We start from the raw sequence: 25,866 nt of genomic DNA, 5'->3' as shown, positions 1-25,866 counted from the left end.
CCAAAATGATTATTAGAAAGGGAAGAAAAAAGGAAAGGAGGGGGTAAACCTAAATCTAACCGTTTAAAATCTTTCACTGACTCTAGAGTAAGGATGAGTCCAAATTCCCCACACACCATTATCTGTCCCCTTTTTACATTCGACCTCATCTCCAGCCTGTCCTCACTACAGCCACCTGAAACATATGTTTCCTGGCTCTTCTATGTCCCTGCACCTTTACTCATGCTACTCTTTCACGGTTCAGCTCAAGGTTACACGCTCTTTCAAGTATTCCCCATTACTCCCAGGTTTAGGTGGGGTCTCTCCCTCTAGGATCTTACCTGCACCCCCATGACACCCTGGCTATTACTCATGGTACAATATAAACTCACAATTTTGTCTTGTCTCTTTCCTCCCCAGACTATGTACTTTTTGTTTTGTTTTGTTTTTTGTTTTTTTTTTTGAGACACAGCCTCTCATTGTCACCCGGGCTGGAGTGCAGCGGCACAATATTGGCTCACTGCAACCTCCACCTCCTGAGTTCAAGCGATTCTCCTGCCTCAGCCTCCTGAGTAGCTGGGATTACAGGCATCCACCACCACATCTAGCTAATTTTTTGTCTTTTTCAGCAGAGACAGGGTTTCACCATGTTGGCCTGGCCTGACCTCGTGATTCGCCAGCCTCGGCCTCTCAAAGTGCTGAGATTACAGGCATGAGCCGCCACGCCTGGCCAACTATGTACTTCTTAAAAAGGAGGGTTATAGCTTGTTTTATCTCTGTCCCCTACAAGCAGCACAATGCCTGGCAGACAGCAGACCAACACACGTTAAGCAACCTGAGCATTCTATGCTAAACCCATCAGATGAAGAAGATCCATTAGGATGTTAATGGGGATGTCTGAAGTGATCAACCACCTAACAAGAAGAGGCATCAACTGAACCTAGGATAGGCTTCACCCACCACAAGTTCCAGTTATTTACTTGACCAAGCACCTGTACCCAGACTAGGAAACTTTTTAACTACACTTTTTAAGCTATTATTAAATTGGTTACACAGCATTATAAAGGTAATAGCCATCAAAATCACAAATGTAATTGCTCAAACTTTTACCCAGCAACTGCATTTCTAGAAATCTATCCAACAGAAATATTCTCATAGATACTCAAAGATGTATACACAATGCTTTCACTAAAGAACTGGAATACAAAAAAAAAACCCTATTTAAAAAGATCAAGCCATATAACAAGTATGATCCCATTAAATACACACACATACACACACACACACACACACACACGGATAGGCTAGGCCCCATGGCTCATGCCTTAATACCAGCTACTCTAGAAGTCAAGGTGGGAGGACTGCTTGAGCCCAGAAATTCAAGACCAGCCTAGACAACACAGCAAGATACCATCTCAAGAAAACTTTTTTTTTCTGAAGGATGTCTATATATCAAACTATTAATGGTGTTTATCCTATTTCTATGCTAGCACTGAATTCAAATTTCCTACCAGTCTTTAGCTGACAAAAGACAAAGAGGAAAAAAAATCGTACTTTTTATCATATCTTTTTCCAACAAGCCCTAATGGTTGGTGTAAGTGTTCCTGAACAATCCTAAAATCAGCGACTTCTGGAAGATTTTAAGAATTCTAAAGGAGGCCGGGCGCGGTGGTTCTTGCCTGTAATCCCAGCACTTTGGGAGGCCGAGATGGGTGGATCACAAGGTCAGGAGATCGAGACCATCCTGGCTAACACAGTGAAACCCTGTCTCTACTAAAAATACCACAAAAAAAAAAAAAAAAAAATTAGCCGGGCGTGATGGTGGGCACCTGTAGTTCCAGCTACTCCGGAGGCTGAGTCAGGAGAATGGCGTGAACCCAGGAGGCAGAGTTTGCAGTGAGCTGAGATCCCGCCACTGCACCTCCAGTCTGGGGGACAGAGAGAGACTGTGCCTCAAAAAAAAAAAAAAAGAATTCTAAAGGAAACAGGTTATTCTGGGAAGGTCCATGGCCAAATTCCTGAGTTCCCACTGAAACCTACCTTATACCTTTAAAGTCAATTAATGACTTTTAAAAGTACATTTTTCCAATGCCAATAAAATGTTAAGTCAATACTAATATCCATTTTTCATTATCTTGGGAGGCAAGGGATAAGGAGTAAATCACTAAGTGCAAAAAAATACAATCCAATTTTTTGGAGACATGCTTAAGGTCTTCAAAGAGCTTCAGTCACATACGGAGAGTTTAATGAAACTTTCCTGACAGTTCACCTTATCAGACTGGTATTTCTTTTCTCTTTTTCTTGAGACGAAGTCTCTCTCTGTCGCCCAGGCTGAAGTGCAGTGGTGTGATCTCGGCTCACTACAACCTCCGCCTCCCAGGTTCAAGCAATTCTCCTGCCTCAGCCTCTTGAGTAGCTGGGGCTACAGGCATGCGCCACCATGTCCAGGTAATTTTTGCTGTTTTTTTGTTTTTTTGTTTTTTTCAGTAGAGACAGGGTTTCACCATGTTAGCCAGGCTGGTCTCAAACTCCTGACCTCAGGTGATCCGCCTCGGCCTCCCAAGGTGCTGGGATTACAGGCATGAGCCACCACGCCCAGCCCAGGCTAGTATTTCTATGAAGTGTGTCTCCAATACTAGAAACCAGAAACTAGCTACAGTACTTAGCTTTGAGCCTCTTTCCCTTCACACCCTCTGGTGGAGGTGCTAACAAACAGTCACAAAGGCCAAATAACAAGCAGCAAGAGGAAAGTCTGGATATGAGTTCTTAGCAATTTTTGGTTTAACATCCTAACAACAAAATTGTTATTCATCTTTTTTATTCCCTAATACTTACCTTCCAACTGAATTTAACCAAGTCTAACCTTAAGCTGTCCCCTTTTTAAAAAGGAATTAAAAGTGAGGGACTCCATTAAGTTTGATGTCACTCAAGCAACTTTTTCCAAATAAGAGCAGAATCTGCTGTAATTAAAATTCAGAGTAAGATCTCATTTTGGATTCCTGGTTCAAGTTACAAGAACCAGAGTTTTTAAAATAACATTTAGATAAAACTGCACTCAATCTACCTCCACTTTACATTTCCTGACCCTCAAAATCTTGGAAAGAAACTTTAATTCTAAAAAAATTACAGCCAGGGAAAAAAAGGGCAAGTTCACAGTCAGCAACAATAAAATACACAGCTAAATAATTTCCTGGTAGAGGGCTTTCAAATGTTAACACTCTGTGGAAGCAGCTTAAAATCTTGGAAAAGCAAGGCTTGCAGAAAGTAACATTTATTAAACAACTATTTTGCCGCATTGTGCTACTAAATGGGGAAGGTCTCTATTTAAAAGGTCTCTTCCACCTTAAAGGGACTCTTTGCATAAAGGTTTAAAATCTTCATATAAAATGTTTGATTTTTTCTTTCAGACTGCCCAAACTCATTTGTTTTTGATTCATAAACATGAGCTGTGTTTTCTACTATGGTCAAGTCAGTTTCCGCACTCTATTTTAGCTTTACCTTTATTCTACCAAAGACAAGAAAATGCTTAATAAAGAAAAATATATATTGCAGCTCTTTTTGGAGTCCAAGTATTTTGGCAAATCACACCTTTTGGCTTATTTTCTCCTATGTATTTTGTTCTACATCCTAAAAGGCACATGGCTTAAAAAAGAAACAAATAATAGTTACCCCCTGCCATACTAGTCATCTCCTACGACCCACAATCCTCCCCTCAATCTGCAAGTGACACCCAAGGATATCACTTACCTCCTATATCTTCTGATAGCCTTCAAACGCTGGTGAACTCTAGTACAGTGGATATTTGTCTTTTCTAATTCATACTGTCTTCTACAGCCATAGCGTGGTTCAACTGAGTTTTGACCTCACATTTCAGGGGATGGGAAGTACTGATGAGGGAAATCTTATCTTGTGTTATAAACTATTGTTCTGCACAACTTTTAGTATGCCCAGAGGTGTATACGCAACTTATCAGCATAGAAACTGTAATTTAAACAGACGTCTTCAGAAGCAACATGAGAACTAAAAAAGTCTTAAAATAGACTTCCAAGAAACAGTTATGAAGTCCAATTTTAGGAAAAAGACATGATCCAAGTGTTCTTTGCACTGACACAGTAGGCAAGCCAGGTGTCTGGGGCCATTTTACTTAAGAACCTGCCCTGTACTCCTTTCTTAAGGTAAGTAAGTAAAGAGGCACTAAGGTAAAATACGCTTCCCAAGACGTAGAATAATCAAATCCATCAAGGTAGGAACATTTAAAATGAAGAAAGAGTACAACGAAAGCTGCCTTAAAACTCTAAATAAGACAAGGGGCCAGGCCCGGTGGCTCATGCGTATAATCCTAGCACTTTGGGAGGCTGAGGTGGGTGGATCACCTGAGGTCAGGAGTTCAACACCAGCCTGGCCAACATGGCAAAACCCCATCTCTACTAAAAATAGAAAAAAATTAGCCGGGCATGGTGGTGGGCACCTGTAATGCCAGCTACTCGGGAGGCTGAGATACGAGAATCGCTAGAACCCTAGGGGTGGAGGTTGCAGTGAGCCGAGATCGCACCACTGCACTCCAGCCTGGGCAACAGAGCGAAGATTCTGTCTCAAAAAAAAAAAAAGACAAGCAAGGTTATATGCTCCCGTTGCTCAAGCTATTCAGGAGGCTAAGGCAGGAAGATCACTTGAGCTCCGGAGTTCAGGCACTCTAAACTGTAGCGCACAATGATTACATCTATGCACGCCAGCCTGGGAATCACAGCAAGACCCCGAGACCTTGTCTCTAAAATGAAAAAAGAAACAAAATCTCTAAACCACTCAATAAGATTTACTCTGGGGCAATCAACAGACAACCACTTATTCAGTTTACCCTAGTCCCTCCCCTCTAAACTCAAGGAATGGAACGGAGAGGTCCTTTGTTGGGGGGTGGAGAGGGACGATAAAACGTAAAACTATATACATCTATCTAGAAAGAAAGTCGCTTATTTGTGTGTCTTAATGGACTCACCAAGAAGAAAAAAATAGTCCCTACCCATCTCCCCACAAGCTGAAAAAACACAAAAGGAATAAGCATTACTCTTTAAACATGGCGTTTACTATTACTATGTTTAGAAAATCCAGTGTGGATTAGTTTGGTGTTTTATAGCACATTTTAAAAATTCCTTGTCTAGGCTAGGCGTAGTGGCTCATGCCTGTAATTCCAGCACTTTTGGGAGGCCGAGGCAGGTGGATTACCTGAGGTCAGGAGTTCAAGACCAGCCTGGCCAACACGGTGAAACCCTCATCTCTATTAAAAATACAAAACTTAGCTGGGTGTGGTGGCACACGCCTGTAGTCCCAATGGCACATGCCTGTAGTCCCTGCTACTCAGGCGGCTGAGGCACGAATCGTTTGAACCTGGGAGGCGGAGACTGCAATGAGCTGAGATGGCACCACTGCACTCCAGCATGGGCGACAGAACGAGACCCTGTCTCAAAAAAAAAAAAAAAAAAAAATTGCTTGCCTGATACAACAAGGTAACTAAGCTTTATTCGCAAAGGGGCCTAATCAGATCCTCTCAATACTAAAATACCTTCTCAAACAACCACAACACTCCTATGTTTACAGAGTACACAAATCAGGTCATAACAAACAGAACAAACCTAAAACTTCTTATTCACTTTAAAATGCAATTAAAATCTGTGGTCAACTCAATACTCTACAGAAGACGCAGAGACACTGGTTACAATGTAGCATTACTACAGATGGAAGAGTAGCCTTAGTGACAGTGAAGAAAAAAGTTTAGTATAATTACTTCACTTTCTTCTCACCTTGATGTAAGTTCACAAGTGAACTAAGGCCTACTCATTTTCTAACTTCCAGAATTTTCCTCAACAGGAAACACTCACCTAACAAAGAGTGCTCTGCAGGTTTAACCAGAGAAATAACATGCGTAGGCAGGAAGAAAGAAAATCAGACAAAAATTTAACATTTCACATTGGTAAAGCACCAAAGTCAAATACGAATGTTCTGAACGTGGCTTTCAGAAAAGATGCAAGAAAACTTCTAAAATACTTCACTTCAGTAGATTCATACAGATGGAAAGACCGAAAATCCCACCCTACCACAAAGGCTCTAATAATTCTTAACTGATCATTCTTTTAACTGGTCACAATCACAGACACTGGTATATACTCAAATGAGGTGGTCATCAGTGACTACCATCTTCACCATAATACAGACATTAAGAACCTTTGTAGCATTTAATGTTTCCCTCCAAGTAGTTCAAAAAATAAAAAGTCAATCACCTCAAATTATGAGGTACTAACAAATACACCAAATATGCTAAAGGTCAAAGAAACGGCACACTTTGTTGCATAAACCTAGTGGAAATCCAATTCAGAATTTCATGACTGAAGGTAGTTATTCCACATTTATAATACATTTTTTAAATTCCCAAGGGATGAGCATTTTTACCTTGCCTTATTTTTAGAACTACACATCACACTGCACATATCACATGACATGATGTAACTGTTAGCAAAGAAAATGGTCCAAACCATTGACAATGCACATGGTAAATCAGGATCAATGCATACTCAAGAACTACATTTCATATTTACTTTAAAAAAAATAAGTTTCTTAATTCACAATGTTTTTTTAAATTGAAAAAATGTCTAGTAACCTATGTAGAAAAAACCAGAAATGTACTTTTTATTTTATAAAATAGGAATTTACCCAATTATGGGAAAAACTGATATAAAGAAACAGATAAAGGAATAACATACTTCTAAAACTACAGGATTAAAAGTAAAAATTTTCTAGATCAAAACCGAAATGTTAATACACTTAGCATTAGGCAGAAAACAATTACTACTCAAAAGTATTCACTGTTGATAGAAGGTTAAAACAAAAGTTTTAACTGACAACGCCTGTAGACAATTGAAATTTTCTAAATTGGTCAGACAGCAAGCTAGAAAAGGAACCAAGTAGAGCCTATAGGAAAGGGGAAAGGGAAAACACACCCACTTAAGCCTTTGTAAATAGTGGTCCTTTAACTGACCCAAAAAACAGAGAAAACAGAAATTACAGACCATCCTGACAAATGGAAAACATATTCTAACGTACTAGTTTCCATACTTGAAAGGACTTTCAAGACGAAGTTCAGTAGCAATCTATATCATGATTATGCAAGGCAAAGATTATGTAATTTTATCGTTTATTTTAAAATGTTCTCCGACTCTAAAACTAAAACAAGTAAAACGTTTTGATCTCTCCAAAGCGAAAAGGAAAGGTTCCTCTGAGCTGCAATTTAAAAATATAAACACACACCCCAAAACAAACAAAAAAACACAATGATTGCTAGCCACGTGACAAAGGAGATGGCAACACCAGGATTGTGAATGGAGGGGAGGGAGGCGAGGCTGGAGGAAGAGAGATTTCTCGGAACTTTGGGGACCGCGGGAGTCGGTCTGTCGACCCTAGGGGCAGTAAACTCCAGCCCCTACGAGTTGTGCTTCTAACACCCTCAAGTACAGTTTTATTAATAAGTCACAGAAAATGCTCCAGTGACCTCCAGGATAAAGGGGGGCGGGGGGGACCGAGCAAAAGGAAAGAGAGCAATTTAAAGTGGCGCCATCATGTCACCCCTTCTCCCCTAAAGCAATCAATAAGCAATAGTTAAGTAGCACGTTTCTCTATAAATCCACATTGGGATTCCAACATTGGAAAACGAGGATTTTTAAGTAAAACACGGGAGTAGGGTTGTTTATCGTATGGAAAACAAACTATTTGCTAAGAATCAAAAGACCGTCAGCCGGAAAACAGGCCCCCAAAAAGGCAGTTAAGATTCCAACTCACTTAAAAGCAAATAAATGCCTCTTCCTCTTTAGTTTAAAAAAAAAAAAGTCCGCCTGAGGGAGACTACATCTGAAAACCTAAGTGACCTGAATTTACAGGCAACAAAATAATAAATGAAACAATCAGAGTTGTGATACAAACCGTGCAACGCGCCAAGATGTGTGTTTCGAGCAGAGAGAGGCCTTCTGCAGTCAAGAGAAGTTCAAGGCGAGAGCCAGAGTTTGTTTGGGGGGTTCTTTTACGGGAATAAATCATGTTCTCCAGGCCGCCTTTTTAAATAGAACGCCAAAGGAAAAGCTGGCGAACGAGGCGGCAGCTGCTGGGGAAGGGCCCCCGCACACCCCCGCCCTTGGGGCGACTCCCAGCCCGGACCTGCAGCAGGGAAGCCCGGAGAGGCCATTTAAAGTTCCGGGGGTTTTTTCTACCCTGCCCTGCCTTTCTAGTTACAACTAACAAAGAGAGAGAGAAATGGGAGCCACAGGGAGAGCGAGGAGAAGGAGAAAGGGCAGCAGGAGGAGGAGGAGAGGAGCAGCAGCAGCACCTACCACGTGATGGAGGAGCGTAGCCCGGGCGGATTCAGCCCCACAAAATGGGCGCAGTTTGCAAACAGCCCCCCGGCCTGGGCGCCGAGGGCCAGCGGCGGACGGGGGCGCGCGACGGCTGCTCCGGCCCGGGCCCGCCGCTCTCCTCCCCCCGACGCCCGGAGCCGCCCTGACTTTCCGGGCGGGGGGGCGAGGCGGAGGGGGAGGGGAAGGCGGCGGCGGGGAGCGGCTGCTTTTTCTTCTCTTTCGGGCCCTTTCCCGGCCTTCCTCCGCACCGACGGGGCCCGAGCACGGCTAGAGACCGCAGCCCGGCCGGGAGGGCGGGCGGGCGGGGGCAGAGAGTGAAGCCGCCCCCCCGCCCCGCACAAACAAGCACCGCCGTCTGCAGCCCGAACCCGCACCCAGGCCGCCACCCCCGGCCGCCTCTTTCCAGCCGGGGAGCGCGCTTCAGCCGCCCCCCGCGCCGCCGCGGCGAGACGAGTCGGCTTCGCTACGGTGCTCGGTTCTCCCGCCGGCTCGGCGAGCGGTGGCGGCGGTGGCGGCGGCACTGGGAAAATGGCGGCCGAGCTCCTTTTCCCTCCCCCCCTTTAATCTGAAGCGGAGGGAGAATGGAGCGAGCGAGCGAGCGGGCGAGCGCCGGGGACACGGGGAGGAGGGACAGCAGCGCCTCCGCCGGCTGCGGCTGCGGCGGCGAAGGGCCGCTCCACCCCGGCGCGCCGCCAGGGGGCGCCCGCCGCGCCGCCCCCGCGGGCCGCCAGGAGGTGCGGCCGCCGCCGCCTCAGTCATGGCTCCTCGCCGCGGCCGATGTTTTTGTACCTCCATCTGCGGAGGCCGCAGCGCCCGGCCCCAGCTGGCCCGGACGTGCGGCGACGGCACGCAGCACTGCGGCAGGGGGAAGCCAGCCCTCGCTGCGGCCGAGGTGAGTCTAACCTGAGGCACTGACGCCGTCACATTCCCTCCGTGCTGGGGCCGGCGGTGCGGCTCGCCGGTTGAGGGGCAGGGCGGGCCGGCGCCGCGGAGCAAGAGGACGTGAGCGAGGAACTGTTTGCACTGTGTAGTAAAGAGGGTAAGGCCGTCGGCACCACACTATTCCAGGGCTAACCCTGCAGAAAGCTCCCTGACCAGTGAAGCAGCTTCCGCCGCCCGCCCTTTGTCCCTAGCAGCCAGCCTCCGTACACTGCAGCACGGCTGGGCACTAGCCCCAGCACCGCACTCTGCAGCCACCAGAGTTGGGCGGGGTGGGAGGACGGGGTGGTGCACATAGTCACTGCGCAGGCCCCAGCCAGGGCCCGCGCCGGGCCAGCCCGGGAAGGGGCAGCCGGGAGCCAGAGGGGAAGTGGCCCCGCCGGCGCCGGGCCCGCTGGGAACTGTAGTTTTCGTGAAGAAACACGCGTCTTGTTTTGGGTGTCATGGCTTGGCAGATCCGCCAAAACAGGCAAATGGCATTACACAATGAGTATTTATGCTTCCTGCCGCCACCAAAAGGAAGTTCACTGCCATGCTAAAAGTTTAACAAAGAACTCCATAAAGAAACACAAATCTCACAACAAAAAGCCAACTTCCCACCTCGTTACCAGAGTTGGTTTAAAGTGGTGGCACCTTATCATTTCTCATGACCAGTTTATCAGTACAGAACTTTATATTGTCCCCAAAATAGGACCTTAAAATAATGGAACCTTTCCTAGACTTAAAGAATTCAGAAACATAATGTAATACAAAGTGTAATTCTACCACCCTTTAAAGTTGCCAAAAGATGAGTGGAGTATCTTGAGATTTAAAAGACTAATCTAGGATTCATCAAAACTAGCTTAAATGACTGAAGAAAAAATCGTTCAAATCATTAAATAATCCAATTCGGCAGATAAGAAGGGTATGTATGCTCTACTACCAAAAAGGAAGACGCAAAATGCTTCACACTTTTTTGTGGCTTACCAGAACCAATATCCGGCATTATACGTCACTTCTGCTTATCAAAAAACACCCTCACAGTCGTTACAGAACGGTTTTAGTCTTCCCACAAAGTTACACTAACTCACCTGCCGCTGCAACATCTGCACCTAGGTTTCTGCGAGTTTCCATTTGTACTCCTAAAATCACACTCTCAAGCATAGTCATGGTTCTCAAATATCAAAAGCAGGCAGTTTGCAGTCAGAGGGTCAAATTACACAAAGAATAAACTAATATTTATATGCACATCCAAAAGAGGTCTTTAGTCTTGGATTTTTAATTTACAACCCTGGGGAAAAACTTTAATTGACTTTTTTATTGTACACACATACACACATAAATAGTAATTCCACAAAATACAGTAGAAGGGTATTGGACCAACAGATGGCGAACTAGAGCCCCAATCTGAGGCTTCTGAAATCTAAATTAGCAGAATGAAAAACACCAAATAAGGCAAAGCCCTTTGCAGCGTATACTTAAATATTAAATTCAGACACACCATAACAAAATAATCTTACTGCTGCTCCAAATTTTTAAGACTCAACTGTCAGATTTAATTAGGCAACCAAATAAGCAAGATTATATGAAATACATTTTTCTAATGGATTAGGAGAAAACTGGAAAATGCTCATTTTTAAAACCATGTATTTGGGGGAACTATAAATTCCAGCTTCCCCTTTCTCTCATTGCTTAGTGCAAGAGTCAAGAGTTCACAGGGTTTATGGCACTTAAATCAGTCAACCTGTTGTATATTCTTATCTAAAATCAGACATCTTTCTTCCTAGGCACCAACTTTTATTTTGTTGACAGCGTCCTGCTCGGTCGCCCAGGCTGGAGTGCAGTGGTGCAATCACAACTCACTGCAGCCTCCCAGGCTTAGGCGATCCTACCTCAGCCTCTTGAGTAGCTGGCACTACAGGCATATGCCACCATGCCCAGCTGTTTTTTTTTTTCATTCCGTTTTGTTTTGATAGATACAGAGTCTCCCTATGTTGCCCAGGCTGGTCTCAACTCCTGGACTCGAGTACTGGCATTACAGGCATGAGCCACTGCACAAAAATCTTATGAAGAGAAATAAATTTTCTTAAATTTCCCCCCAAAAAATAGTGGATGTCCAAAAGGCTGATTGAAAACACCTACATACAAAATAAAACAAACAAACAAAAAAAGATTTAAAGAAAAAGGCCTGGTGCAGCAGCTCACTCCTGTAATCCCAGCACTTTGGGAGGGTGAGGTGGGAGGATCACTTGAGCTCGGGAGTTAGAGACCAGCCTGGGCAACAAAGTGAGACCTTATCTCCACAAAAAAAATTTTTAATTAGCCAAGTGTGGTAGCATGTGCCTACAGTCCCAGCTACTCCAGAAGCTGAGGGGATTGCTTGAGCCTGGGAGGTCAAGGCTGCAGTGAGTCATGATCATGCCATTGTAGTCCAACCTGGGCAACAGAGCGAGACCATCTCAAAATGAAAAGTGATTAAAAAATAAAAACACCAATACATTTCAAATCACTCTTGGAATAGTCATGTTGACTCTCCAATATCCACTCTATTCTGATTAGTTTTAACCCATTCTCTTTGCCAATGATTGGTTAGGAATGGCCATGAGATGTGAGTAGAAGCCCCCTGGACAGCCTCCAAAAGAGAACTGTAAGAAAAGGTTCTTCAGTCCTAAAAATGATGGAGGAAAAAACAGTCCCTCTTCCTCAGACAGTGACACCTCAAACTGCTACAGTCACCTTTGCAGCAAGCCTGAAGATGCCACCAACATCAAAGGGAATAGAGAGTTGGTCCTTGGTGATAGCATTAAGCCACTGTATCAACCAATCCTGACAATTTGTATGACTTCTGGATTTCCAGCCACATTAGAACAATGTAACAATAAACACTTATTAATTGTTTAAGCCAATTTGAGTTAGGTTCCTTATATAATAAATGAAGTCAAAAAACAATGATTGAGTTCTAATGTTTTTTAGTATTTGTATCTTACTTTATGATTACAGTATTTTATATAACTAATCTTATTATTTCTTCCTCAGAAAAGACATGGTGGCTCACACCTATAATCCCAGCACTTTGAGAGGCCAATGTGAGAGTACTGCTTGAGGCCAGGAGTTTGAGAACATCCCGGGCAAAACAGCAAAACCTCATCTCTTCAAAAAATAAATAATAAAAAAATTTAGCCGGGGGTGGTGGCATACGCCTGTAGTCCAAGCTACTCAGAGGCTGAGGCAAGAGGATCACTTGAGCCCAGGAGGTCAAGGCTGCAGTGAACCATGATCACGCCACTGCAAACCAGCCTGGGCAACAGAGCAACACCCTGTCTCAAAAAAAAGAAAAAGAAAGGAAGGGAAGAAGGAAAGAAAGAAAAAATGAAAAGGTATTCCCTCTTACACACAGCTCTGTACCCATCCATCTTTGTCTATGTTCTCTCTACCTAGAAAAAGAGGACCATCCCTCGTTACCACCATTCCTTGTTAATTCCTCTCTCCAATCCACCTACAACTCATGTTATCCTCTTATATTCCACCACACCACTGTTATCATCTACTCATTTCACTTGACAATAATGTAGGCTGGGCACGGTGGCTCACGCCTGTAATCCCAGCACGCTGGAAGGCCAAAGCAGGCAGATCACCTGAGGCCAGGAATTCGAGACCAGCCTGTCCAACATGGTGAAACCCCGCCTCTACTAAAAATACAAAAAGTAGCCAAGCATGGTGGTGCAGGCCTGTAGTGCCAGCTACTCGGGAGGCTGAGGCATGAGAATCACTTGAGCCCGGAAGGCAGAGGTTGCAGTGAGCCAAGATCACACCACTGCACTCCAGCCTAGGTGACAGAAGGAGACTCTGTCTCAAAAAAAGAACCAATAATGTACAGAATTGGCACTACATTACCCTTGGTTAAATGCTCTCTGTAATTCCTCTGAGGTTGTTTTCATATACCAGTCTTGCCACCTCAAGCCAGCCTGAAAGCCCTTGCAGGCAGGAACTGTGGTTGTTCTAATTTAAGATCTGTAACTCTCATCTATAGATAATAAACATATTCCAAAAAGGCACTCTCTACCTTTCCTACCACAGACCTTCTAAACAAGCCAGAAATTCCTAAACAGAATAATCTCACAAATTCAGTACCTTGTATGTCCAAACTAATCTCAAAAGGACAATGAATAACTTTTTTTGCACTTAAGAAAAAGCAATTATTATATATTAACTCAGGACAAGTCCTAAAGCCTAGGCCATTTAGTTTCAAAAGCACAGGGACCCATTTTTTTGGTTACTTACCTAGGACCTAGCCCAGGGCGTGGCACAAAAGAGACACATCATAAGAACTGACTGAATAAATGAAAAAGGTAGAGTGTAGTACTTAAGCACACAGGACCTAGGTAGCCCCAGATTCTAATCCTGCCCCCTCACTTATTCTTTGTGTTACTTTGGGCAAAGTACATATTCTGCTCTGTAAAATGGAGATAGTAATACCACCTACCTCTTAAGTTTAACTATTATTATTAGTAAATGAAGCTATTTTCCACAGTTCTAAACTTCAAAGGTTAAAATCTGAGTGAAGCAAAAATCAGCACCTCTTTCCTAATTCAAACTTCAAACACCTATCTACTTAGGACTTGGACCTAATTTAATTTAAAAAAAAAAAAAAAAAGCTTGGATGTGGTGACTCACGCCTGTAATTCTAGCACTCCAGAAGACCAAAGCAAGTGGATCACCTGAGGCCTGGAGTCTGAGACCAGCCTGGGCAACATGGTGAAACCCTGTCTCAACTAAAAATACAAAAATTAGCCTGGCATTGTGGCACATGCCTATAGTCCTAGCTACTTGGGAGGCTGAGGCAGGAGAATCGCTTGAACCCACAAGGTGGAGGATGCAGTGAGCCAAGATCGCACCACTGCACTCCAACCTGAGTGACAGAGCGGGACTCCGTTTCAAAAAAAAAAAAAAAATCCCTGTCTAGACTCTAGCAAACAATGTTTTCATTCATGAACTTAGATAACACTATATATAAAAATACTTTTAGCTCCCTAAAAACATTCTGAGAATGATTATTTACAATCATAAATCTAATGCCACATTAAATACTTCAAATACATTTAATTCAACAAAAATCTAGTGAGTACCTATTAAGCTCAATAATTTATTCTAGATATCACAGAAATGAACACATAAACCTATGTAAAAACCCATATTAAAATTATGAAAGAAACATCTTTAAGCTGAAACTGAGGCATGTTCTCACATTAATATTTAACCAGCTAAATATTAAATAGAAAGCCAGAGTCAACTAAACCAAAGTTAAGAAATTTAAGTCAAAAAATTTAGGATGTAGAAGGAATATGTTCAGCCACTACATTTTATTAGTGTGAAAATGAGGCCAACAGAAAGAAGCCAGTTAAGAGACTGCCAAAGCATCAAAGCTGGGATCAGGTTCTCTCAGTCTTCAATTCTCACTTTTCCCGCTTCTAATTCACCAGTGCTACTCACTTGGTGAACTGGACATGCAATCATGCTAAAGGCATTAAACCTAAACAATACTACCTATTTCACAGTGTCACAAGTATAAAGATTTAGCCAAATGCAAGTAGAAGAAAATCCTCATACTGATTACAATGACTACAAAGCTCAGAAATCAAGATTTTTTTCATTAAATGGAGGCCTTAACTGATTCAAAATATCATACAGTATTTTTATGTACTGACTGAATCCAGTAGAAACAAACTTTCAGTAAGATTAAACAAAAGCATTTCATAAATGGCAAAGTATTACAAGAATGCATAGCATTCCTTCATTTCAATCCAACCTAACAAGGTATTTTCTGCCTCATACTACTGATACAAACTGCAGGATTTACATAAAGATATTATTTTACCATCTCACCACAGAACTGACCCAATAATTCACACAAAAGAAAAACTAATTATTAGGCAGCCTCCTGATTTAACTGTGTTAGTAATGAGAACAATACTGTTGTAGGTTAAACCTATATGTACTAGTAAGTCTAGAAATAATTTACTTTGGGATAATTCAGAAGACAACATTAAAGCTCAGCTGAATACAACTATATCACTGAAAGAAACAAGTCAGGTCCTCTCAGGCCATCAGCTATTGTTAAAATCTAACACCCAAGATTGTTGGTCTTCTCCACAGTGGTGGATTTAATAGCAGCTACCAGCACTCATTTCTAGTGCAAGCAGTTTAACCAGGATTTTATACGAACATTTTAATAAAGTTCCTCAATGAGTTTACACACACATACACACCCTGATTATTTTGGTGAATTTTAGTTAATTCTAATGCTTTTAACTTTAGTTTAGAATATTTTAAAATTCTCAAATAACTAGAATGTGTGGTTAACCTTGAACGTTCAATGACCAAACATAGAAGGAGTATTCTAATATACTGGTTTTGCAGATTAAGCAATCTACGCAGGACCCAAACGTTTTATCAGATAATAAAGTTGAGTGTCAGAATTTGGCCAAAATGTACCAAGAAACTACCTGAGTTCTTTTCCAAAGGAAACATAAAGGTAAACATGCAGAACTTCAAGGCAGCTGTGAGCAGCCAAGTTGTGGAGGGCCTGATAAAAGTGAGTCAGAAGGAAAAATGTTCAAAGAGAAAAGGAGGCAGCAGGTGGTACAAGGCAAAACACACCTTAAAAAATGTTTTCACAGGCTGGGTGCGGTAGCTCATGCCTGTAATCCCAGCACTTTGGGAGGCCAAGGCGGGCAGATCACGAAATCAGGAGATCCAGACCATCCTGGCCAACATGGTGAAACTCCGTCTCTACTGATACAAAAAATTAGCAGGGCATGGTGGGGAGCACCTGTAGTCCCAGCTACTCGGGAGGCTGAGGCAGCAGAATGGCATGAACCTGGGAGGCGGAGCTTGCAGCGAGCCGAGATCGCGCCACTGCACTCCAGCCTAGGCGACAGAGCGAAACTCCGTCTCTGTCGGAGTTTTTTTACGTCAGTTGCTGATTCTAAGTTATGATGCAACTTGTAAAATCTTGTTCTGATGGCATGGCAAACCTAGGGACTTTGGAAGATGGCAGACCTGTTTCCTCCAATGAAGCGGCATACCATTCGTGGAAAGGGAATTACTTTTTTTTTTTTGAGACACAGTCTCACTCTGCTGCCCAGGCTGCCAAGCTGGAGTGCATGGCACAATCTGGGCTCACTGCAACCTCCACCTCCTGGGTTCAAGCGATTCTCCTACCTCAGCCGCCCAGGTAGGTGGGACTACAGGCGCGCACCACCATGCCCGGCTAATCTTTGTATTTTTAGCAGAGACGGAGTTTCGCCATGTTGGCCAGGCTGGTCTCAAAATCCTAACCTCAGGTGATCCGCCCGTCTCAGCCTCCCAAAATGCTGGAATTACAGGCGTGAGCCACCACGCCCAGCCTAGAACATTATTTTTAACCCACTAATTCTTGGATTCTTGAACTTGTTTCTATGTACACTCAGGAACATACAGCTACAAACGGGGAGGAACCAAAGCCACTGAATATATGCAGGAGCAACTTTTTTGGAGTATCAATTTAATCAAGGGTTATAGTAAAATCCGATGTACTTTTGTTAAACACAAATATATTACAGGTTGACCATCCCTAATCTGAAAATTCAAAACCCTCCAAAATCTGAAACTTTTTGAGTGCCAACATGACACCTCAAATGGAAAATTCCACACGTGACACCTTTGCTTCTGATGGTTCTCTGAACCATCAGAAACACTGTTTATTTCAAGAACAAAATTATTTTAAATTTTGTATAAAACTGGTCGGTTGTGGTAGCTCATGCCTGTAATCCTAACACTTTGGGAGACCAAGATGGGAGGATCATTTGAGCCCTGGAGTTCAAGACCAGCCTGGGCAACATAGTGAGACCCTATCTCTGAAAAAAAAAAAATATATATTAAGGCCAGGTGCAGTGGCTCAGGCCTGTAATCCCAACACTGGAAAGCCATGGCAGGTGAATCGCTTGAGCTCTGGAGTTCAAGACCAGCCTGGGCAAGGTAGCAAAACCTCTCTCTACCAAAAATACAAAAAGTTAGCCAGGCATGGTGGCATGCACCTGTGGTCCCAGCTACACAGGAAGCCAAGGAGGGAGAGTCGCTTGAGCCTGGAAAGTGGAGGCTACAGTGAGCAGAGATGGCGCTACTGCACTCCAACCTGGGTAACAGAATCAGACCCCATCTCAAACAAACAAAAAAATTAGCTGGGCTTGGCACCATGCATCTGTACCAGCTAGTACCAGCTGCCTGGGAGGCTGAGGCAGGAGAATGACTTGAGCCCAGGAGTTCTAGGCTGCTGTGAGCTAGGATCACGCTACTGCACTCCAGCCTGGGCAACAGTATGAGACATCATCTCTTAAAGAAAAAGGTAAAAAAAAAGAAATTATCTTCAGGCTATGTGCATAATGTGTACATGAAACATAGAATTTCATGTTTAGATTTGGATCCCATCTCCAAGATAATACATTATGTACATGCAAACATCCCAAAATCTGAAAAATCTGAAATCCAAAAAACTTCTGGTCCCAAGCATTTCGGATAAGGAATATTCAATGTATACGGAGCAAAATGCAAAATTCTCACTGTTTCAAGATAGAAAAGGAGTCCTCAGAGAGATATGTCCTGCTTGTAACAAACTGCTCCAAACAGCCCTAGACCCTGAAAAGTACTTTAAGGAAAGATAAAGAGGCACTGGTTTAGACCATTTATAGATAAATATGCATGGCTAAAACCCCTGAATGTAATCCTTCCAGGCAGAAGATAAAACCTGAAATCTAACGTATAAATTGTCATGGGTACAATATTATAAAAGAGACCATAAGTTACTGAGAACATGACTGGAATTCAGGAAATGCTAAAGGTCCTGTCTTATCTCTGTAACTCATTTACAAAGAAATCATGTATGATTTTCTCAACTGCAATCTTTTTTGTTTCTGAATTAGACTGACAAAAATTATAGAATCTAATATTCAGTATTTTCCACCATATTCCAAATTCTCACAATCACATTTAGACACAAATTTATCTAATGAAATGTGTCCCAAATGAACCAACTTTAACCAGTATTAGAAAAAATAAAATAAAATAGTTAGATGAAACTGTATCTTCTTTGGTATAAGAAGTCCTTCAGGCCAGACGTGGTGGCTCACACCTCTAATACTAGCACTTTGGGAGGCTGAGGCCAGTGGATTGCTAGAGCTCAGGAGTTCGAGACCAGCCTGGGCAACATGGTGAAAACTCATCTCTACTAAAATACAAAAAATTAGCCAGGCGTGGTGGCATGCACCTGTAGTCCCAGCTACTCGGGAGGCTGAAGCAGGAGAATTGCTTGAACCCGGCAGGAGGTAGAGGTTGCAGTGTCAGTGAGCTGAGATCGCGCCACTGCACTCCAGCCTGAACGACAGAGCAAGACTCTGTCTCAAAAAAAAAGAAAGAAATCCTTCAGCACAGAGGGTAGGAAAAAACAACTACTCACACTTCCCAGAATACCTACCGTGGCAATACCAAAATATGACCATGCTTGTTAATATTTGGGCTAGGGCATTAAATGTTTATAACATAACACAAACACTTGTAATCCAAATGTGAATGATTATCTTCAATTTTCAGTAAAATAAGACCCTATAAAAGCCCTACCATTAATATATACTCATTCATAAACATACTGAGCACCTAATGAATGTTAAACACTGTAGAATCTCTAAGGAAAGAATACTCGGTCACTTTATAAGCTAAGTGGTAGTCAAGAAAAATCCTTTCTACTCATTGATAAGTTAAATGATCAAAAAATCCAAAGCTAAAAAATGATCAGAGAACAATGAAAAAATTTTAGTGGCTTTATGCTTCCAATTCCATTTTCTTCTGGCCTCTTTTCTGAAGCTTGCCTAAATCATCCCAGGAATGCTAAAATTGGGTGTTATTTATGGCATAACCAAAATGAAATAATGAAGTAAGTACCCCAAATAAAACCAGGAGAAAAAATCCAGGGAACCAAGCAGACAGTAAGGATCTAAAGTTCTATACTTGGAACCTCTACCCTGAATGTTAAATAATAGATGTTTTTTAAACAGTTGACTGCCAAGTGTGGTGGCATGTGCCTGTCATCCTAGCTACTTGGGAGGCTGAGGTGGAGAGAATACTTGAGCCTAGGAGTTCTAGACTAGTCTGGACAAATAGCAAGACCCTGTCTCACGGGTGAGGGAGCAGGGGGAAGGCAACCAAGCTGAGTGTGCCATGTGCCTCTTGTCCCAGCTACTTGGGAGGCTGAGGCAGGAGGAGTGCTTGAAACCATAGGCCACTGTACTCCAGCCTAGGCAACATAGGAAGACCCTATCTCTAAAACAAACATAAACAAAAAGGCCAGGTGTAGTGGCTCACACCTGTAATCCCAGCACTTGAGGAGGCCAAGTTGGGAGGATCACTTGAGGTCAGGAGTTCGAGACCAGCCTGGCCAACATGATAAAATTTTTGTATTTTTAGTCTCTACTAAAAACAAAAATTAGCTGAGTGTGGTGGCAGGGGCCTGTAATCCTAGCTACTTGGGAAGCTGAGGCATAAGAATCATTTGAACCTGGGAAGTGGAGGTTGCAGTGAGCTGAGATCACACCACTGCACTCCAGCCTGGGCAACAGAGCGAGACTCCATCTCAAAAAAACAAAAAAACAGTTATACCTTTAATTATTATCTTCATTCAGTAATTAGGCAATTAGAATTTACAATTGCTAAATGAATGTTCAAAGTTAAACCAAAATTAGTTCCAGATGAAGCCAAGAACACATCTCAACTCATTCAATAAAGCCATTATTACTCTGATGCCAAAACCAGACACAGATATCACAAGACAACTACAGACCAATATATCTTATGAATACAGATGTAAAAGTCCTCAACAAAGCAAAATGACTCCAGCAACATATAAAAAGGCTTATACACCATTGCTAAGTATGACTTAATCCCAGGGATTCAAGGTTGGCTTAACTTCTGAAAATCAATTAATGTAATACACCATATTAATAAAGGATACAAACCACATGATCATTTGAATAGATGCAGAAAAAGCACTTAACAAAATCCAACATGCTTTCATGATAAAAACACTCAACAAAGTAGGAATTGAAGAAAACATCTTCAATCTAATAAAAAATACCTATAGGGGAAAAAAAGAATACCTACAAAAACCCCATAGCTGAAATCATACTTAATGGAGAAAGCCTGAATGCTTTCTCCCTCAGGTCAAGAACAAAACAAGGATATCCACTCTTACCACTCCGTTCAACACTGCACTGAAGGTTCTGGCCAGGGCAAATAGGCAAGAAAAAGAAATAAAAATCACTCAGGCTTAAAAAAAAGAAGTAAAACTACCTTTATTTACAGATGATATAATCTTGTATATGGAAAATCCTAAGAAAATCCCACAAATTAACTATTAGAGCCAATAAACACATCCAACACAGTTACAGGATACAAGCTCAATATATAAGTAGTAATCATATTTCTATACACAAGCAATAAGCAATCTGAACATTAAAAGTTTTTTAAAATGCCAATTACAATAGCATCCCCCCCAAAAAACAAGACTTAGAAAGCCAAGCACGATGGCTCACACCTGTAATCCCAGCACTCTGGGAGGCCGAGGCTGGCGGATCACTTGAGGTCAGGAGTTTGAGACTAGCCTAGCCAACATGGTGAAACCCCGTCTCTACTAAAATACAAAAATTAGTTGGGTGTGGTGGCAGGTGCCTGTGATCCCAGCTACTCAGGAGGCTGAGGCAGCGGAATCGCTTGAACCCAGGAGGCAGAGGTTGCAATGAGCCGAGATCGCACCACTGCACTTTAGCCTGGGTGACAGAATGAGACACTGTCTCAAAAAAAAAAAAAAAAAAAAAGGCTTAGAAATAAATTTAACAAAAGCAGTGAAAATCTTATACTCTGAGACATATAAAAATTGCCAAAAGAAGTTAAAGAAATCCTAACTAAATGGAAAGGCCAGGTGTGATGGCTCACACCTGTAATCCCAGCACTTTGGTAGACTGAAGTGGGTGGTCTGCTTGAGCCCAGAAGTTCAGGATCAGACTAGGCAACATGGCAAGACCTCGTCTCTACAAAAATACAAAAATGAGCTAGATGTGGTGGCATGCACCTGTAATCCTAGCTGCTCGGGGGCTGAGGAGGGACGATCACTTGAGCCTAGTAGGTTACAGCTGCAGTGAGCCGTGATTGCATTACTGTACTTCACTCCAGCCTGGATGACAGAACAAGACTGTGTCTCAAAAAAGGAAAGACATCCCATGTTCATGGATGAGAATGGATCAGAAGATGTAACACTGTTAAAATGGCAATATTCCCTAAATTGATCTACAGAATCAATGTGATCCCAGCATACCCGAAAGAAATTTGAAGAGGAAAAACAAAGTTGGGGGACTCACACTTCCTGATTTGAAAACATAATTCAAAGCTACGGAAATCAAGACAGTGTGGTAGTGGCATAAGGATAAACATACAGATCAATGGAATATAAGTGTGGGTTCAGAAATAAACCTTTACACTGACAGTCAATTGATTTTTTGACAAAAATGCCAAGACAATTCAGTGGAGGAAAGAATGGTCTTCTTAAGCCAAGTGCTGTGGCTGACACCTGTAATCCCAGCATTTGGGGAGGCTGAGACAGGAGGATTGCTTGAGGTCAGGAGTTCAAGACTAGCCAGGGCAACAAAGCAAGACCCCATCTCTACAAGAAACAAACAATGGTCTTTTCAACAAACCATGCTGGGACAACTGAATATTCACATGCAGTAGAATGAAGCTGGACCACTATATCTCACACCATACACAAAAATTAATTCTAATTAAATTTAAACATGGATTATAGACCTAAATGTAACAGCTAAAACAATAAAATTCCTAGAAGAAAACAAAAGCTAATCTTCATTTCATTTGGTGACTTGACATCAAAACCACATGCCACAAAGAAAAAAACAAGTAAATTTGGCTTCATCAGAATTATAACATTTTGTACATTAAAGGACGCCATCAAGAAATTGAAAACACAACCCATAGATGGGAGAAAATATTTGCAAATCATGTATCTCACAAGGGATTTGTATCTAGTATATTTAAAGAACTCTTAAAACTCAACAATAAAAAGAGAATCCAATTTTAAAATGGGCAAAGGCTGAGCACGGTGGCTGACACCAGAAGGAGAGGATCCCTTGAGGCAAGGATTTTGAGACCTGCCAGAGCAATATAGCAAGACCCTGTCTCTACAAAATAAATTAAAAAAAATAAATAAATTAGCCAGGCATGGTGGCACACACCTGTAGTCCTAGCTACTCAGGAGCTTGAGGCAGAAGGAACCCTTGAGTCCAGGAGTTTGAGGTTATAGAAAACTATGATTGGGCCGGGCGCAGTGGCTCACACCTGTAATCCCAGCACTTTGGGAGTCCAAGGCGGGTGGATCACGAAGTCAGGAGTTCAAGACCAACCTGGCCAAGATGGTGAAACCCCGTCTCTACTAAAACTACAAAAATTAGCCAGGTGTGATGGTAGGCGCCTGTAATCCCAGCTACTGGGGAAGCTGAGGCAGGAGAATCGCTTGAACCCGGGAAGCAGAGGTTACAGTGAGCTGAGATCACACCACTGCACTCCAACCTGGGTGAAAGAGCAAGAGTCTGTCTCAAAAAAAAAAAAAAAAAAGTTTCAAAGATAAAACAAAAATCTTGTTAAAGGTAAATACATGAGACGCTAAAGAAATAATCTACTTCTTTAAGTCATGCTATCAATTTACACCAAAATTTTCATTTCCTATGTGTAGGTGTTGAGGGTCTTGTACCCATGATAAATGACATACACCTGTTCTGGGCTGACTTTTGTTCCCCAAAAGAGATATGTAGTACTCCAGGGGGCTGGGCACAGTGGCACATGCCTGTAATCCCAGCACTTTGGGAGGTCAAGGCCACAGCATCGCTTGAGCTCAGGAATTCAATATCAGCCTGGGCAACATGGCAAGACCCCGTCTCTACTAAAAATATAAAAAAATAGCCAGGTGTGGTGGTGCGCACCTGTAGTCCCAGCTACCTGGGAAGCTGAGGTGGGAGGATTGCTTGAGCCTGGGGTTTAGGGGGCTGGAGGTTGCAGTGATCCAAGTGCCACTGCACTCCAGCCTGGATGACAGAGGGAGACCCTGTCTCAAAAAAAAAAAAGATATGTAGTATTCCTAACATTCAGCACCTCAGAATGTGATCTGAGAGACAGGATCTTCAGGCCAGGCGACTCCCCTTCCTCTCCACGTCAGTCTGTCCCACCTCAGCTCAGCCCACCGGAGATGGAAAGTGCAGGAACTGGAGGTGGAGGTTGCAGGAAGCCGAGATCCTGCAACTGCACTCCAGCCTGGGCAACACAGCAAGACTCCATCTCAAAAAAAAAAAAAAAAACCTTACAACAAAATGATGCAGGCCAGGTGCAGTGGCTCACGCCTGTAATCCCAGCACTTTGGGAGGCCGAGTGGGGCAGATCATTTGAGGTCAGGAGTTCGAGACCAGCCTGGCCAACATGGTGAAATCCTATCTCAACTAAAAAAAAAACAAAAACTACAGAAATTAGCCAGGCGTGATGGCGCATGCCTGCAGTCTCAGCTGCTTGGGAGGCTGAGGCAGGAGAATTGCTTGAACCCGGGAGTCAGAGGTTGCAGGGAGCCAAGACTGCACCATTGCACTCCAGCCTGAGTGGCAAGAGCAAAACTCCATCTCAAAAAAAAAGAAAATGCAAAGTCACCTAAGAGACAGTTTAAATATATAAAAAGCTCGATGCCAAATAAAACTGGATGGGTCACTTGATAAGCGGGATTGATAAAAAGCAAGACAGCTGATATTATATAATTCTTATTTGCTTCAATATTTACTGGGGAAGGTAGAGGGGAAAAGCTATCTAAATTACTCTTAATAAGCATACAAATCTCTAATAGTGAATCAAATGCATCATTAAATATACTAAATTCCTCAAACTGATATGTCAGATGTCAGGTAGTCATGAAGACCCAAAATAGTCTCTATGGGTTTTTGTTGTTGTTTTTTTGAGACAGAGTCTCACTCTGTTGCCCAGGCTGGAGTGCAGTGGCACCATCTCGACTCACTGCAACCTCTGTCTCCCGGGTTCAAGCCATTCTCCCACCTCAGCCTCCCAAGTAGCTGGGATTACAGGCGTGTGCCACCACATTCGGCTAATTTTTGTATTTTTAGTAGAGACAGGGTTTCACTATGTTACCCAGGCTGTTCTCAAACTCCTGACCTCAAGTGATCCACCCAACTCGGCCTCCCAAAGTGCTGGGATTTCAGGTGTGAGCCACCACAACCGGCCCCTTCTCTGTGTTTTCAAGGCATTTAAGTATAAATTATTAAACTGCAGGGCAGAACATATTAGCTGACGGTCATATGAGTGACCTTCTCTAAATGCCAGGAGGATAGAATCCACTTTTCCTTTATTAATATTTTCCTTGCTCAACTTCTGGCATATTAGGTACTCAATATGTATGTGCTGAACCAAAACGAACAAAAAAATGCTGTCATCAAAGTAACTCCCATCTACTCAAGTAGGCTGCAACTTCAAACTGCCCAAACTAGCAAATCTCTAATAAAGATGGGCTCAGAAGACATATCAGCATGAATAACCTTCTGAGGAAAAGACAACATGGATTCTAAAAGTGGGAATCACACCACACCAGTTCATCCAAATTCTCTGAGAAAATAAATATGTGTGGCTGGGTGATGGTGGCTCATGCCTGTAATACCAGCACTTTGGGAGGCTGAGGCGGGTGGATCATCCTAGCCAACATGGCTAGGACCATCCTAGCCAACATGGTGAAACCCCGTCTCTACTAAAAATACAAAAATTAGCTGGGTGTGGTGGTGTGCACCTGTAGTCATAGCTACTCGGGAGGCTGAGGCAGAAGAAACGCTTGAACCCGGGAGGCGGAGGTTGTAGTAAGCTGAGATCGCACCACCGCACTCCAGCCTGGGCAACAGAGTGAGACTCCGTCTCAAAAAAAAAAAAAAAGAAAATAAATATGTGAATATAATTTATGTGAGCTTTCACAAAACTCTTGATAAGATTCTAAATTAAAGATTTTTTTTTAAAGACCTGAGTGGCAACAGGATGAGAACATTTACTGTAGACTGGACATAACTGAGACACAGAAAACTATAGGTAGATGCTGAGGTACTTCCCCAAATGAAGAAGTATAAACAGAAGATTGAAAATTTTTTTAGAAATGCTATATTTAACATTTTAATATATTGTACAAAAAATATACAGAGAATTCCCCATTTTGCAGATGGGATGATGAGATTCCTAATAATGAAATACCACACGAGTTGGAAAAATAAGGGAACAGAGAGATGGAAAGGGTTTCTAAATATATTAAATGAGAAATATTTGCAAAAACTAAGATTTATATTCAGCTTAGAGAATGCTTTGGCAAGTATAAAAGCTGTCTAAATATGTGAAGGGTTATCTAGCAGAAGACAAACCAGACTTGCTCTAAGCAGTTCCCGTGTAGACAAAATTGGGC

At 42.6% G+C, this 25,866-nt stretch overlaps 1 protein-coding gene across 20 annotated transcripts in view; it reads right to left on the bottom strand.

Moving 5' to 3' along the window:
• KANSL1 (KAT8 regulatory NSL complex subunit 1) overlaps window positions 1-25,866 on the bottom strand; it is a 192,942-nt gene that overhangs the window by 154,026 nt on the left and 13,050 nt on the right. For 5 of the 20 annotated variants that reach the window (XM_002827400.5, XM_054537153.2, XM_009251633.4 and 2 more), the window contains exon 1: window positions 8,349-8,682. The exons of 8 other annotated variants lie outside the window; for them this stretch is intronic. The gene's annotated coding sequence lies outside the window, so the exon portion shown is untranslated. Of the gene's footprint in view, window positions 1-7,944; window positions 8,310-8,348; window positions 8,683-9,275; window positions 9,634-25,866 lie in introns of those variants that run through there. 7 more of the 20 variants (XM_054537150.2, XM_054537154.2, XM_054537159.2 and 4 more) reach the window with 4 other exon arrangements.

Source organism: Pongo abelii, chromosome 19 (genome assembly GCF_028885655.2).
Source record: "Pongo abelii isolate AG06213 chromosome 19, NHGRI_mPonAbe1-v2.0_pri, whole genome shotgun sequence".
Taxonomy (NCBI): Eukaryota; Metazoa; Chordata; class Mammalia; order Primates; family Hominidae; genus Pongo; species Pongo abelii.
The sequence above is the reverse complement of the archived record's forward strand: the minus strand, read 5'-3'. Positions and strand labels throughout refer to the sequence as shown.